We start from the raw sequence: 15,470 nt of genomic DNA, 5'->3' as shown, positions 1-15,470 counted from the left end.
GCTGGCTTGACGATGACGAAGCTGCAGTCGCGATGCGAAGAATAAAGGCCAGTTCCCACATATCGCGCTTTGCTACATAGCGCTAGAAAATTGCGCTATATTTTCCTCCTCGCATTGCTACGAACCGCTATAAAACCGCTCTTGTCGAAGTAGTGCCCCGGTCAACTTTTCTAGCGCTATTTTGAGCGCTGAGTCTGCGTTAACCAATCATGAACTTCCTTCAGCCGTGACGTCGCCGAAGCTGGGGTTTGTTTTGCTTCCGATCACTCGACAGCAAGGCGGGAAGGCGACGACGACGACGACGACGACGACAACGACGTGAAAATGGCGGCGAGTTTTCCTCACTGATCTCTATGTATAAAGGCTGGATCGCGTATGGGAGAGGGGCTCGTGGGAGAGAGGCACGCATTCGGGCCGCCATGTTGGTGGGCCCTAAAACGCTCTGTGTGCCCATTGGAAAATTTGGGAGGCAACAGAGATTGTGAGTATTTATTGCGCTACAGGCGTTGATCATTGTTTGTCGTCACGCGATTTTGTAAGGTGCCAGTATACTGATGTATCCTACAGTGTTTCGCAGGTGCCCTGCATTTCGATACTTCATAACGTTATGTTTTGCATTCCGAAACTAGACCGTCACTGCAGTGCGGCGCTGGGAATTGTACTACAGCACGTTTCCCAGCCAATATTTCAATAAGAAACGATGTGAGGTTAACAATAACGATGTATATAATATCCCGTGCTGCGTTCTGGACAAAAATTGTTCCACAAAGAACGGTCCCAGAAGGGATATACCCGCATGGTAGAAAGAAATCGCCCCGTAGAATCACAGCCGTTGTTTTAGCTGTGTATGCGTTTAGTATGATTGATATCAAGCAAGAAAGGGTCTTTTAGTGAACGACAGTGGTGTCTTCGACGTAATGCCTCGCAAATATGAACACACCGAAGCATCCCAAACAATTACTGCACGCAATTAGATCACGCTTAGGCCAGTTAATCTAGGTATTGATGTAAACTTAATCAAGTTATTTAGTAAGTGGTACCACCTCCTTGAGACAGAAGGCTTATCTCCTTTTGAAGTACAGCACTTCTTTTTTTTTCTTCCTTCATTTGCTCTGATTATTTGCAGGTGAAATTGATTGTCCTTCTCGCGTACTCACATGCTTTTGCTGAATAGAACTGCAGCGTGAACAAAGCTGCGTAAGGATTTGGGCCTGCCATCCACTGCTGACTTTGTCATGCTTGTTATGTGGAGCACGTTGCAAAAAATGCAGCTGCACATCTGGAACTCCATTCATTATCATCGTCATCTAAAAGGGAATGTGGTAGCACTGCTGTGAAACCAGGCACGATTTCTGAAGACCTTCTATGGCACTTTCCGCAGTTTGCACACTTTTCTTCAGCGTCAGTCTCTCTCATAGGATTCACTTTGCATTAACAGTGACTCCTATCTTACATTTTCATGTGCAAGGCATCTCTTGCACTACACATGTACGGTTTCCAAACTGCAACATGACGATTTGGAGCTTGAAACTGGAGCCCTGGTGTTCCCTGTGTATGAAATGATACCAACTGAATCATGTCAAACGTGATGTTTAGTGGAAGATGGCTTTCTTGGTTGTGCATTCTGAGTGACAAAGATTAACACGATATGCTTTTGTAAAGATAAGTGATGTTATGCTCTATGAATAAAGAGAATATACATTTTTCAAGTTCAACATTTATTCTGGCATATACGCATTCCAAGATACAATGAATGCGCAGGGAAGTGACAAAACAATACATTTATTGTTTTGTGACCTCCCTGCAATGACAATATACAGGGTGTATGCTTTAAAAGGTCAGTCACATTTTCGTGCAAGAAGTGATACCTCCTTGATACTATACCTCTATTACGAAAAGACTTCCTCTGCCTCAAAGTGAATAATTGATGCTAGGGGGACCTACGAAACAACTGTGGTTACCTAGCACTGTCTAACAAAATAAATATGACCATGCAAACCTTCACCTCCATCCATTGGTATTGCGCATAGGAAACACATGAAGACGAAAGTTTCTGTGGCCGTGTTTATTTTATTACGCAGTGAATGGTAACCACAATTTTTTCGTAGGTTTCTCTGGCATAAGTGATTCACTGTATGGCAGCACAAGTCCGTCTCTCAAATACATATAGTGTCACGCGCGAAAATGTCACTGACCTTTTATAGCATACACCCTGTATATCACAGAAATGACAACGTACAGGTACACTATGTAAATTTGTTGCACCCAATTTTCATACATGCTGAATTTTAAATTTTTGTTTTGCTGCCTAGGTGTTCAGTGTATTACAAATTGCGTAATGCAAACAACACTTTGTTAATTTCAAGCTTTTTGCTCCCATCCAAGATATTCCTGTCCTGAAGGAACCGCCCCTTCGACAGCATAAATATTCAGTAGGTTTCACTCTGGCAGGCCCTGCCACTGCAAATTTCCTGAATTGAAACCCTTCAAACTGTGTCCTAACCTTAAATACGTCAATATTTTCGCAAGTAGTTGACATGCTGGAGGACACTCCTCCTGCAGCTAAGGCAACTACAGAGAGTTCCAAGAGGCCGAAGGTAAACCTACAGCTGCATGAGTTTGATCAACAGTAGTGCATTCTCAAGAAATAATTTTCTTCTTATAGCATATATGTGCATGCCTAGTAACTGAGACAATGACCACAGTTCCACAACGAGTTTAAATTCCTGAGGGTGTATACTGTAGAGGTGGGTTAGATCTACAACAGTTAATACACAGTATTATATACTACGAATATCTTTAAAAATCTGATGTGACACACATGCTTTTACTTTTTGGAGGTGCTGCGGTGATCGAAGTTTGTGGGCACTGCTCAGGTTTTGCACCCATTTCTTGCGTATGTCGAGGCAGCTGTGAAGGAGGGAACATTGGTTAGGATGCAACTAGTTAAAAATAAATATGTTGTTTAGTAAAAGCATCGCATAAATGTTTAAAACATCAGTTTAAAACAGGGTTTACAATCTTGATATCTTTTAAAAATTTCAACGTTTAAACGCTGTTGTAAAAGAAATTATAGCTTCATCACTAAGACACAATGCTTGGTGAAGGGGTCTAAGGTGTATATAAAGCTCTTTGAAGTGATGTGTTCCATGATGTGAACATGTAAAGAGAATGTGCAAAATTGAGAGAGGCTTACCACAGTGCGTGTACTGGGGTGGTTCCTCCTCGTAAAGTAGGAACCCGTGAATGAGGAACATGATACTTATCTGTAAGCTCGATCGCATCAGACGATGACACAGACGATCCTCTGGGTAGCCCCCGTGAGGAAACCTGTATTGAGAGACCACACTGCTGCAAATAACACGACAAGATACAAATTATTATTATCGCAACAAGCTGACGATACAGCTCAGACACAAAGGCGTTATTCAAGTCGCGCCACACCACCGTTACGTAGGATTCTTTGTCACAAATCAAACCAAGGCACAAAACAATACCAATACATGAAGAAAGGTGACAATCTTGGTCTCATTATGACGTAATACCGAACTTGTGCGCGAAGGTAATTCAAAGAAATGAATGTGGCACTTGCTTCCGCAGAGAACACCGTGTACCATGCTAGCAATGCATGCAAAAAAGCGCTCGAGTGCTTGCACATATATTGATGACAACACTACCTGTGTAGTGTAACATGTTCTTTCAAGCATATTATGCACTCAAACTGTATTTGCCGGCGGGTAAAATGCAAGTGTGTTCGATTGAACCTCGGAAGAGCGATCAAACAACTTGCACCCAGTGCTGGTTTTGGGCAAAAAAACACTTCATAATTGTCAAATAAATGTACAGAATGGACGCCTATTTATTCCTTGATAAAGAATGACTCACCTGTACAAATTTTGGCCCGGTATCCTTGCCAGTACGGTTGGTACGACCGTAATTGCAAGAAGTTGCCATGATCGCTGCGGCGACTGTTTTGGGTACAGTAAGATGGCGGCCGGTTGCCGCACGCTCGCGCTCCCTATCCACGATCCAGCCTTTTACAATCGAGATCAGTGGTTTTCCTTTTGCGGAGCTTCTCGAGCTTGTGCGTTCCCACCGGTTCCCGTATGATAAATCGCCACCGAATTTTAAGGACACTATAATGAAAGACAATCGGTGGGGCGAAATAGGCCAGCAGTTGGGTGTCACAGGTGAGTTCAAAGGACGTGGCATAGTCTCACTAGTGGCTGCTTTGTCGCAACTCTTGGCGGCGAATTCTATTTCGTTGTAATGTTGTGGTTCATGTCACAGTATAGTGTTTCCCAGTCTTTTGTCTCTACGCTGTCTACGCTGACACTGTATAGCCTTGAAGTTCAATTTATCGGTCTAAAATGCCGTATGCTCTACCAGGGGCAGTCGCGGCACAGAAGTTTGCTACAATGAAGACGAAGTAGCGACAGAAAGGAAGAAGTATATGGAATCAAAGAGGAGCGGTAGCGGCGCACATGAAGTGAGATACCCAAAGTGGGCCTTCTATGGTGTACTGGGCAGTTTCTTAGGCGACAGGGACAACAACTCGTAAGTATATTGCGCCATTGTGTACGTTTTGGTGCTGTGACGGGCAACCAATACGATCATTCTTTTCCAACTAGGTTCACAACGTTGACTAATGTGCCAGGCACCTCTGTAGTTGGAACAGAAGGAGGGGGAGAAGGCTAATTCCGCGTAGAGCGGTTGTTGTGAGTATTAATTTCTTTTACATTACACCTATGCACACGAGGTAGAGCAGGTGCAGGCAACTGATTGTAAAGTACAACTTATTAATGTCGACTCATAACCACATAGACAAAGAATGGTGCATGGTGCAGAAGATGTGGACGATCTTGACGGTGCGTCTTCAAGGTAACTAATAAATGTCACTGCATGTTACAATGTGACGTGTACTCCGGAATCATTTCCTACATCGATATCTATTGCCGCTGTTTTTCAGCCACAGCCCTACGCTCACTCATTCGACAGGGGAGTCAGCAACGTCATCAAGGTAAATACATTACATGTGCATGTCATATACACATCACATTGCATGTGCACATAACATGCTTGCGTGTTTGTATGCAAACATTTGCAACTGCACGAACTCGTTGTCTCCCTTTTGTGTGAGGGAAGTTTGTTTCTAACGTTTTACCATGCACTACAGGGCAGTAGAGCAAATGTCTTCACAAAAGTAAGTTGCAATGCTCCCTTCGAAATGGCCTTTGGTATGGTCTTCTGTAAACAACATACTTTTGTGGCATCTTGTTGCCTAAGTCATGATCTTCTTTGTTGTAGTTCTGGTGCTACTATCCCACCATTATCTACAAAAAAGTAAGTCAAATGTAAACTAGCCACACATAACCATATTTTGAGTGGAAACATATTTGATGACTATTAAAATGAACACTGCTATTGTTTCGTTACTTGTGCATGGTATCTTCAGTAAGTACAAATTTTGTGGTGTTTGAAGTTGCTGTAAGTATGCGTTATAGGACTTTGGCGTCAATATACTTCTGGATGCTTGCCAACGTCTTTTTTTTTATCATGTACAGGAGAAAGCGAAGCGGCGATGAAATCGTAGATTGCATTCGCGAGAATATGCAGTCAATGAATGAATGGAAGTCTCAACAGCAACAGGACTATCTCTTCTACTTTTCCATGATGATGGTCGAGAGGCTGAGGCTCCTCTCGCCAATGAGACGCCTGCGCTTCATAACTAAAGTACAAAGTGATCTTTTAGATGCTGAAATTGAAGAGAACGAGATGAATGAAAGTTTCACTTGATTTATTAAGATGGATGTACTACATGAAAGAGGCATGTGATTGTCTTTTCGTTTTTCCTTCGCGTGCCTCATGTTTACATTCGTAGTTACTCATCAAATTTCTTGTCCCTGCTTGTTGATGTTCTGTGAACACGATATGTACCAACTTTCTCAAACTCGAATAAATGTTATTTCATCCAGCTCTGTTTGCAATACGATCTTGCCACGGCACACGACCATCGGTTACAAAATGCAGCGTGTATTCCACCCTTACTTGCGCAGTCCTTTGCCTGTACATGTTTGAGCCTAGTTGAGATCCTACGCTGTCCAGCCCTGGTCCCTCTGCCCTCCACTCGCCATCTGTTATGTTATGCATCGCATCTTCACTATCAACCAAATGTACCGGTGCATAAGATGCCCTGTTTTGGTCATCGTGCATCATGAAGTTGTGCAATGCGACGCAGGCAGCGATCACAACATTGGTGTTTTGAGGTGACGCTTTAAAAGGCCTTCTCAGCACCCGCCATCTGTTAGCAAGGATTCCGAAGGTGTTTTCCACAACCCGCCTTGCTCGGCTCAGCCTATAATTAAAAACCTTCTTGAGATGATCAAGTCCACCCACTCTCGGATACGGCCGCATGGGATAAGGCTTCAAAGGGAATGCCTCATCTCCAACAAGTACATATGGCATTTCCCTTCCCTCATGTTTCAATGGCTCAGGCTCAGGGATATTCATTAGGTTCCTTTCAAAGAACCAGCCCATCTCACTTCTGGAAAACACGCCCCCGTCACTTTCACTTCCTGGCTTTCCAATGTCGACGCAGAGGAATCTGTAGTGTGCATCGGAGACAGCCATTAGCACCTGGAACAAAGCCCAAAGCACAACACAAGCAACTTAATAAGGTCATATAGGTGTTCCCACACTACTTAAACTAGTATTTCATCGTCGTTAAGAAAACTGCAGAGGACAACAGTGGCAAACAGGGATTTCCTTACCCCCCACCTAGAGGGTTGTACACCACTTGGTTTTTTCAAACACCCCTTGAAATTTCTGGGATTTCTCAATACAGCTCTCTTACCAATGCACATAACCACAAACACGTGTACCTTCCTCCCCCTCCCCCTGGAAGCTCAGCACACCCCAGTGGTCAATTTATGGGGCCTTACTGGTTGCAAAGTAACGTGAGATCGTGACATTAAACTAAATAAAATTTCGGAATCTGGGTCTTACGGTGCTGAGGAACCTTTATAGTTGTAGTGCACAGATCCACTATTCGGCGGGCATTCAGTGATTATGTGTTTGCCGTCAATGGCACCGATACAATGTGGAAAGTTCCACATGACGCTGAAGTCGTGTGCAATTTTCCGCCACTCCTCCGGACTCTGTGGGCATCTAACATAGACAGGTGAGAGCTTTTCCCATAGCGCCATAGACAGTGGATCTCCCCACTCTGAAGCCAAATGATATGCTCCTCTGTGTATCACCGCTTGCTAGGAACCTGACAAGAATGACAAGATCCATTATTAAGTACTAGTTGTCTTCGTTCTGCAGCTTACCGTAGGGTGAGTGCAAGCCGAGTTTCCGCGGGAATAGCCTTTCTCCACCTGGTGTCACTCAAGGTAATAGACGGTCTCAGAAGCTCAAGTAAAGTACAAAATGCTGCCGGTGTTACACGAAGAAAGTTGTAAACATGCAGCACACTCTGAGTGACCAAGCACAAGATCGTCATGTAACAATTTCATTGAAAGAATTGTACGTACTCTCCGAAATACTGCGTGTCCCTGTCCTGTAGCCTTGGAAGAAGCACGCTTGCAAAGCCCTCTTGGTCCCGAAATGGAAAAATTTCCCGAACCCAGAAACGTCGTCTTGACCGAACGCGCCGTTGCCACAGGAGAAGTAGCAACAAAATGTTCATCTGCCAATGCATGGCAATCACAGCATCAACAGTGTCACTGGGCATGGTGCCTAGTTAACGAATCGGGAACTTCTTCCAACGGTGATGTCGTAGAAGCTGGCGTTTGTTTTGGTACCGGTCACTCAAAGCAGCAAGGGAGGAAACCGACGACGACGACGACGTGAAAATGGTCACGAGCAGGGGCTAGATTTTGAACTTTTCGCTATCCCGTAACGCTCGCTAAACGCTCGTGCTCCCCTGTTGACGGCCAATGCGCGTGACGGATGAACGCGCAAATTTTGAAAAATAGCTATAACGATCGCTATGTGCACATCAAGATTGAGCCCCAGGATAGTGCTATGTGCTCGGTTGTATGTGAGAACGGCAAACTGAAAAAGAGCGCTAGGTTTCGAGCGCTATTTTCTAGCCCTATAGAGCGAAGCGCTATATGTGGGAACTCGCCTTAAGGCAGTTCCCACATATAGCGCTTTGCTGCATAGCGCTAAAAAAATGCGCTATATTTTCCTCCTCGCATTGCTGCGAACCGCTATAAAACCACCCTTGTCGAAGTAACGTCAACGGTCAACTTTTCTAGCGCCCGGTCAACTTTTCTAGCCCAATTTTGAGCGGTGAATCTGCGTTAACCAATCGTGAGCTTCTTTCAGCTGTGACTTCGCGGAAGCTGGGGTTTGTTTTGCTTCCGATCACTCGAAGCAGCAAGGCGGGAAGGCGACGACGACGACGATGTGAAAATGGCCACGAGTTTCATGTGCTAATGCATGGCTATTTGGTATCGCGACCACAGCATCGAAAGTGTCACCCGCCATGGTGCTGCGGATACCCGACGAGGACAGTAAACAATCGCGGTAGTACCGGTGCATCACGTCGCAACGAGATATCCCATGACCCCAGCAGGATAGCGCTATGTGCTCGGTTGTATGTGAGAACGGCAAGCGGAAAAACAGCACTATGTTCCGAGCGCTATTTTTAGTGCTATAGAGCGAAGCGCTGTATGTGGGAACTGGCCTTAAGGATTGTATAATATGATAGTCTGATGACGCTTTCTGTTGTTCTGCAGTTATTTATTTATTCTGCAGTATTCTGTAATAATCGTGTAGATTTACTTCCACTCGCATGTTGCCGTGTTTACCGTGTCAATAAATTTGTACATGTGCATTCCTTCGTCTTCTGCATTTTCATTTTCTGCTTCCCTATAATATTAGCAGATGGCCTGGGGAAGCGCCGGGAACAGAGGGGGGGAGCATCAAAGTGAGAGGGTGTAGGAGAGGGCACGCAGTGCACATGCGCAGTTCGATCAAGTCATCGCGCGCTTTGTAGCGCCATTTTCCCGCTACCCCTTCACGATTCGCTACGGGTGATCACGTGGCCAAGGGGGAGGGCGGTGCTTTTCGTGACGAAACTGTGGACTCTACAGCTGCACTCCACTGGCTCTTCTCTTCCGTGGCCAGGCGAGGCGAGGTATGCGCGTGTCTTTATAGCCGTAGCGACGGAGGTACGAGAGGGGCAGCCGCTCAGGGCGCCCTCGCCGGAATGGGCGCCCAAACGGCAGGCCCTGGGAGGTTGATTGGACAGTATAAAGCAGGAATCCAGAATATTTGAATTTTTTTCGATCTCGGCAGTGCAAGTAAGCGTGTTATTATTATTATTTTGTTTGTTTAGACGATTTCTGATGGAGACAGGCGAGGGGGTGGGCGCTTCAGATTTAACTGCCCTGGACGGAAACTCGCCTCTCGACGGCTCTGCGTGTCTTAGTGGGGTACAGGGAGGGGGGTACTAGGAAAATCCCTGCTTGAAGGTATCAGGTACAAGTCGTCTCCATGCAGTAGACCGTGCTGTACATGCTGTGTACCTCACAAATCCACAGCTTCCTCGTTCCGGAACGGTTCTGTACCCTCTGTCTAACGGTGTTCGCTTCTGTGTAACGCTTGTGTACCTCATCCGACGGATCCCCGCTTCTTCAGAGAGGTGCACGACGGACATTACATTTAGTGTGAGGACTTCTAACGTCCAGCCCAATGTGATTCTCAGCTTGAACAAAAGTCATTGAACTGTTAGAGGACATTGTGGGACAGCGCTCTGTCCCTGTGGTTGACACAACTCTGACTAGAATAACTATAGTCACTAAATAAAACAACAACGAAATATCTGTTTCTGGAGCTGATTGAACGAATGAGAACCATCTATAAAAGGATGCCATCTTTAAAAGGAAAATTATCAATAAAAGGGGCAAAACAGGGTAAATATCTCTCTCTGTGGAGCTCTCCGGCTTACTCAAAAGTGCACAAGAAAGGCGACATGTATCTTATCAACCCAACGTCAGGCACTGATTTAATCATCTCCATTCTTCATTTGTGTTTTTACGTCCACCTTTCAACTTTTCATGACATCGAATGGAAGTTTGCATGTTTTGGAAATGAGGTACTGCATGAAACAGTGAGTAGTAAACAAATTTCTTCCACCCATGCATATGTGTGCCTTAATTCCCATCCTGTTTTTGCATTGCGGAAGAAAACAAAGGGCATCCATGTGAACTGGACTTTGTGTCCACTATAAACACCATTTTTACACCAGATGGTTTTCCACCTGATGAAAATCATGGTTTCCACAAATGGCGTAATTGAGGAGGTTTGAAACGATTACACAATGATTACGCCCAATTGAACACCGAAAAAGGTGATTTGAAATTAACAGTGAGTACTGTGTACAACTCTGTCCAATAGGCGCGTTCCGATTACTTATCTCGACACATCAAATGTCTCGACAATGAGCCAACATAGCCTCCCAGAAATGGTTGTTTGAAAGCTATCACAGAGACACTTATTCAGGGACATCCACTTCAACTTGAAACATGCACTATCCAGCAGATTATGCATCTTAGAACTTATACCAATGAGTTTGTAGGATACTAAAAAGTCAGTGTTCCAGTGGTTCTAGAAGTGCCCGGCATGTCATGCCATGCATCCAGGTATGCCCGACAAAATGCATGCAAAACTGTGGTCTCATATGCGTAACTGACGGCATGCAGGTTCAGCCACTTCGGGAACAAGAACGGACGGCGTGTCTCAGGACACTCAATTGCGTGGTACGTATACAGAGTGTTGTCCACACATCATATTTTCAAGCCTGATTTTCACTGAGAACATGCATTATAGTTTCTTTTTTCCCCTTGCTACAGGCACAGCAGACCCTGAACCTGGTGCAGAGGACACTGCCTCTGCAATAAGTGCTTGTTCAAGTTGCTCTAACAAATGTAGTTTCACTGAGATCTTGAACGAAATGCAACTATTGGGGTTATTTACTTTTTTTGCTTTTATAGTTACTTCACAACAATGTCGCGTGTTTTATATAAGCAACACAGTATCTGTCTTTTGTACCGCAGACGACACATTCCTGGATGACATGGCCATGACACTCAGCGCGTCACACGTATCTCGAGGTAATTGTGTTATCACTATCAACATTGAGCTGCGTCTACCCCTCGGTTTTCAGATAATTATATATCACATAACATCGAATTATTCTACATTTGCCAGCTTGACAGTGCAAAAAGATAATGCAGATATTCCCCACCTGAAGTTCATCGTAAAGTAGCCAGACAATGCTTGTACCATAAGGTGTATTTCCGAAGTTCCTTTCATGAGCATAAACCTGTTTTCTCCTTCACACCCTCTAATCTATGTTCAGCACTCGTACGTTGTCGTACGTATGTCGTTGTGTGTGCTGAGGGGCGCACAAAATTTCTTGAATTACACTATACCGCGTGTGCTGACGGAGTAGAATTGCTTACCATCCTTTGTGATCACAATGACCGATTCCGTACAGTTTAAGGCTTCTTTATTCGATATGTTTCGCTGCCGAACGTCCAGATGTGCTGTCATGATAGATTGCTAATGTATGTTATTTGTGTGCTTTTCAAGAGCTTACATGCCTTCTCCGGTATTTACCTTTATTCGTAGTTACCATAGTTAGTGGTCCGTGCGTCAGCATTTTCTCTCATTAGTAACTTGTTGAACACCAGACATGTTTTGCCTTTTGTGTCCTGGACCTTTATGTAATGCCACTATGGGCCATCAAGGTATGATAAATAAATAAACCTGCTCCCTGGAATCATTGCGTCTAGGGAGAAACTTGCTCTTTGCAACATATATTGCAATGCTATTCGCCTCTCCAACTACCTATAGAAGCACTCGCGTCGTCCTCAAGATCGCGGAGAAAAGAATGATTGCCCTGCTTCATGCCCTCTTCCACGAGACACGCTTCAAAAATTGTACACTCTCAGAAAAAAACGAGTAAAATAGAGAGTAATTGCAGCTTTTACTCCCCTAGACTGCAGTTACCCCCATTTTAGTCCCATAACCCCGACATTTACTCCCCAGGACTGCAAATTGTCACTGAACTTCGCGAATGGTCTTCCGAATGCAACAGTGTACGTAAATATGTGCTAATTGTGAATTTGATGGCATAAGGCTGTATAACTCAGCCAACTTAGAAATTTTCCACCCATACAGAGTAAGAAACAGTTAGCGCTTCTTTCTTCACAAATTGTGCTCGCAAGATTTTATATCACTCGATATATCACGGTTGACGGTTTGATTCAAACTATTTTCATGCACGCGCACGAATTACGTACCTGGAACTGTCTGAAACTGAAATGCAGTCTCCACTCTGTGACATTCATTTACTCCCGTGCATTTACTCCCAAAATGGACTATTTTTGTGGCAAGGCATTTAGTCTCCAAAAGGAGTAACATTACTCCGTTTTTTCTTACAGTGTACAAATAGTATAACTCGTCGTCTGTCTTGGTTGTTTTCGTTCACGCCGCTCCTGTGATAGCATCTTTTTCCTCGTCCCCTTCTCCAGATTGGATATTCTTCTCCGCAGTAGTTTTGCAGTGCGGAATTCACCAGTGCTGTTGTTGTTTGAGTTCTGTAAGCCGGGAAACTCCATCGCACACGAAGGGAAGTTGCGGCAGTTCCGGGTCAACGCGAAATATACCTGCCGTCTGCTGTTACTATCATTCATTGAGTGCTACCGCTGGGGTCCGCTATGTGGCGAGCAGCCAGCTGGAGAGGCGAATAGTATCGAAATGCACACTATCCAGCCAACTACACAATAAACCATGTTTTGTGCAGGTTGTTCTCCAGCGATAAAGACTTCTCCAAGGCAACGTGAAGTAGCAATTCCGCAACACGGTAATTGTTTCTTCCGTGTTATTGTAATTGTTTTTACCAAAGTGTACTGGAACAATCTTAGAGTTCAGTAAGCAAGTGCTGAAAAACTTCAGCATAGTTCGCTTAGCAATTCAACAACTGCACGCTAAATCCTGTGACGGACACGTGCCGGTTAAAAACGTTCCATCAGACAGTGCAGCCGGTACACAGCCGTAACATCTGCAAACAGCCGTAACAGTTATCAAATACCGAGCACAGCGATCCCCATCGACAAATTTCAGCAGGTACAAAGCCGTCACGTCGGCATGCAACGGCTTCGTGCCCGCTGAATAATATGTGTGCCTCATGAGCCGTGTACGCGTGTGCTTGTTGAATAATGCGTGTGCCGGCTGAATATGTGTGCCTTCGTTGGAGCGTACTACGTTGCTCCGCCCTCCGCCGGTGAGGAGTCACATGGCACCGCGTATTCTTCCGAAGACCGTTCCTCCCTGTTTCCTCGCCCGTTGTCTGCGCTGCAACTTCGCTTTTGACAAGGATGGCAACCGTGCTTTTGAGTACAGGTTTAATGTTTGCTTAAGGTAAGTCAACCTAGCTGTGATGCATCCTACGACGCCTCCGTTATACTTGTGTTTAACCATCGAAGTCCATTCTGTCGAAGACGTTGGACGCATTGCAAATGGCGGCAGTTGAGGACCGGCTATACATGGGTGAAGCGACGATGTACATTACAAATGAGGAGGCTCATTGTATTCTTCCCTAAAAGCTAAAAGTATATCCCTTTCGTTATAGGTAACCTAGAGACTGTATCGAATGCAAGGACGTGAGTTACAAAATGGTGTACTATTCCATCATACACATTGGAACAATACCAGCGTGGTACTCACTTCGGCTTCTTTACAGGTTGTTTCCTGTCTCAACGTCACACACGTCTGTCACACATACATGTGCAAAGCAAAAATAAGCATGCAGCACCTGATGCTCAATCTGCTATGGTTACAGGTGCAGATGACATCGAAATTTTTGATAGCAACATGAGCTGTGATGAGGCGCTGAACGAACTGAATGTAAGTGCGGTTGACTGCTCAGTTAACTGGCCCAGTGTATGGTGTTATAGTTATATGTTTATGCTCCTCAGTGCTGGCTGTGACATGTTCGTCTTCATTATTGATTGGTCTGTTCCATTCATTGTTAATCTGAGTTAAATCTGGTGGATAATGATGCAAAGCTTAAAATGAGACTTATTGACGAGCTAAATAAGAGGACATGCTGCTGTTCCTGTAATCGTAATGACTAGAGACCAGATCTTAAGGCAAAATGCATATTTTTCCTTTGCCTCCCTATGACACCTGCTCAGTAAATGAGCGTTAATCACAAGTTAAGAAGCATTTTAAATCCAATTTGTTAGTGCCTATATTCGCTTCTTGTTCCTAATGACTTCAGTATTTATGTGTATTAGTTGCACAATTACCAGTTTTATACCTTCTTATGGATACCTTATTTACCTTCTTTTACCTTCTTCTTTTTTATTATTATTATTATTACCTGTGTAATAGATGGATGGTTTAATGAAAGCGACACCTGTTCTGAGCTCGTGAACCACCATCTATCCATACAACGGCAGATGGACGTTCTATCCGGACAGATCGTTCACACGGCTTGTTCTTGTTGAAGTATACTTACATATACTGTTGCGTAATGTATGTAGGCAGCGAGGATACCAAAATGACGTCAGTGTTTTTCGCGTGCCGTTGCAGCAACGGTAACTGGAATGCTGACCAGGCAAACAACTGTGCCGGGCACTGTCAGGCTGTCTAGCTATTGTAAACATTTCTGGTCAGAAAGCTAGTAAGATTGTACAGCTTCGTAGCTTGGAAACAGTGTATGACTGTCACTGAATCCCACTCATGGATACATACATCATAGAAGAGCATGCATAATGATTCAACAAATTAATCCACAGACCGAGCACTGTGGCATCGCTCATGATCCTGGTTGTCTTATGACATAAACCACGAATTATATAAAAAAGAAACACACTTTTGGATGTGTCTGAGCTACGGAATCGAGCAGAAAGGACATGGGAAATAAAAACCAAAAATCCTATTGCGTTGCTGGGGTGCGGTATTTAGCACCAGAGTTAAAAATATAAAGGTACCTTTCAGAAATAACCTACCATTAACTGCGTTTCGTACTGCATGCTTCACCCACTTGCAGCTCAAATTTCAGATTTACAGCCATTTTTGACTGGAACCAAAGAGCATTTCTTCTTTCCAAACTCCATTTTGGAGCTTCTGGAGCTTGCAGCTTATTGCTTTCCAAATGCGTTTCCAAAGCATCTTCCCAGCGCAGGGGTCGCATGTAAGAGGCATGTCATGACGACTGTACGAAAACAATTGTGTCCAATGTTTGTGTTCCCGCTAGGGTGGTCAATCAGGATATCCTGAATCTCAGGATTTCTCTAAGAAAATCCTCGGATTTCAGGATTTTTAGGAATATTTTGTTTCACCTCTTAGAGGAGGGTCTCAGACTCAAAATGAGCCATAGGCCGCATTGACCATTGCCGAGGAGCCGGAGGGCCAATTACCAGCAGCGTGCCCCCTCCTGCCAC

The 15,470-nt window shown here is 44.4% G+C and overlaps 1 long non-coding RNA gene across 1 annotated transcript; it reads left to right on the top strand.

Moving 5' to 3' along the window:
• The first annotated feature begins 4,061 nt into the window (after positions 1-4,061).
• On the top strand, positions 4,062-5,974 carry LOC135383235 (uncharacterized). The gene is made up of 8 exons (XR_010419765.1): positions 4,062-4,557; positions 4,632-4,718; positions 4,825-4,881; positions 4,970-5,020; positions 5,177-5,203; positions 5,308-5,343; positions 5,456-5,487; positions 5,565-5,974. It is a non-coding gene; the product is annotated as an uncharacterized LOC135383235 (long non-coding RNA).
• Positions 5,975-15,470: the final 9,496 nt, after the last annotated feature.

Source organism: Ornithodoros turicata, chromosome 2 (assembly GCF_037126465.1).
Source record: "Ornithodoros turicata isolate Travis chromosome 2, ASM3712646v1, whole genome shotgun sequence".
Classification (NCBI taxonomy): domain Eukaryota; kingdom Metazoa; phylum Arthropoda; class Arachnida; order Ixodida; family Argasidae; genus Ornithodoros; species Ornithodoros turicata.
The sequence above is the reverse complement of the archived record's forward strand: the minus strand, read 5'-3'. Positions and strand labels throughout refer to the sequence as shown.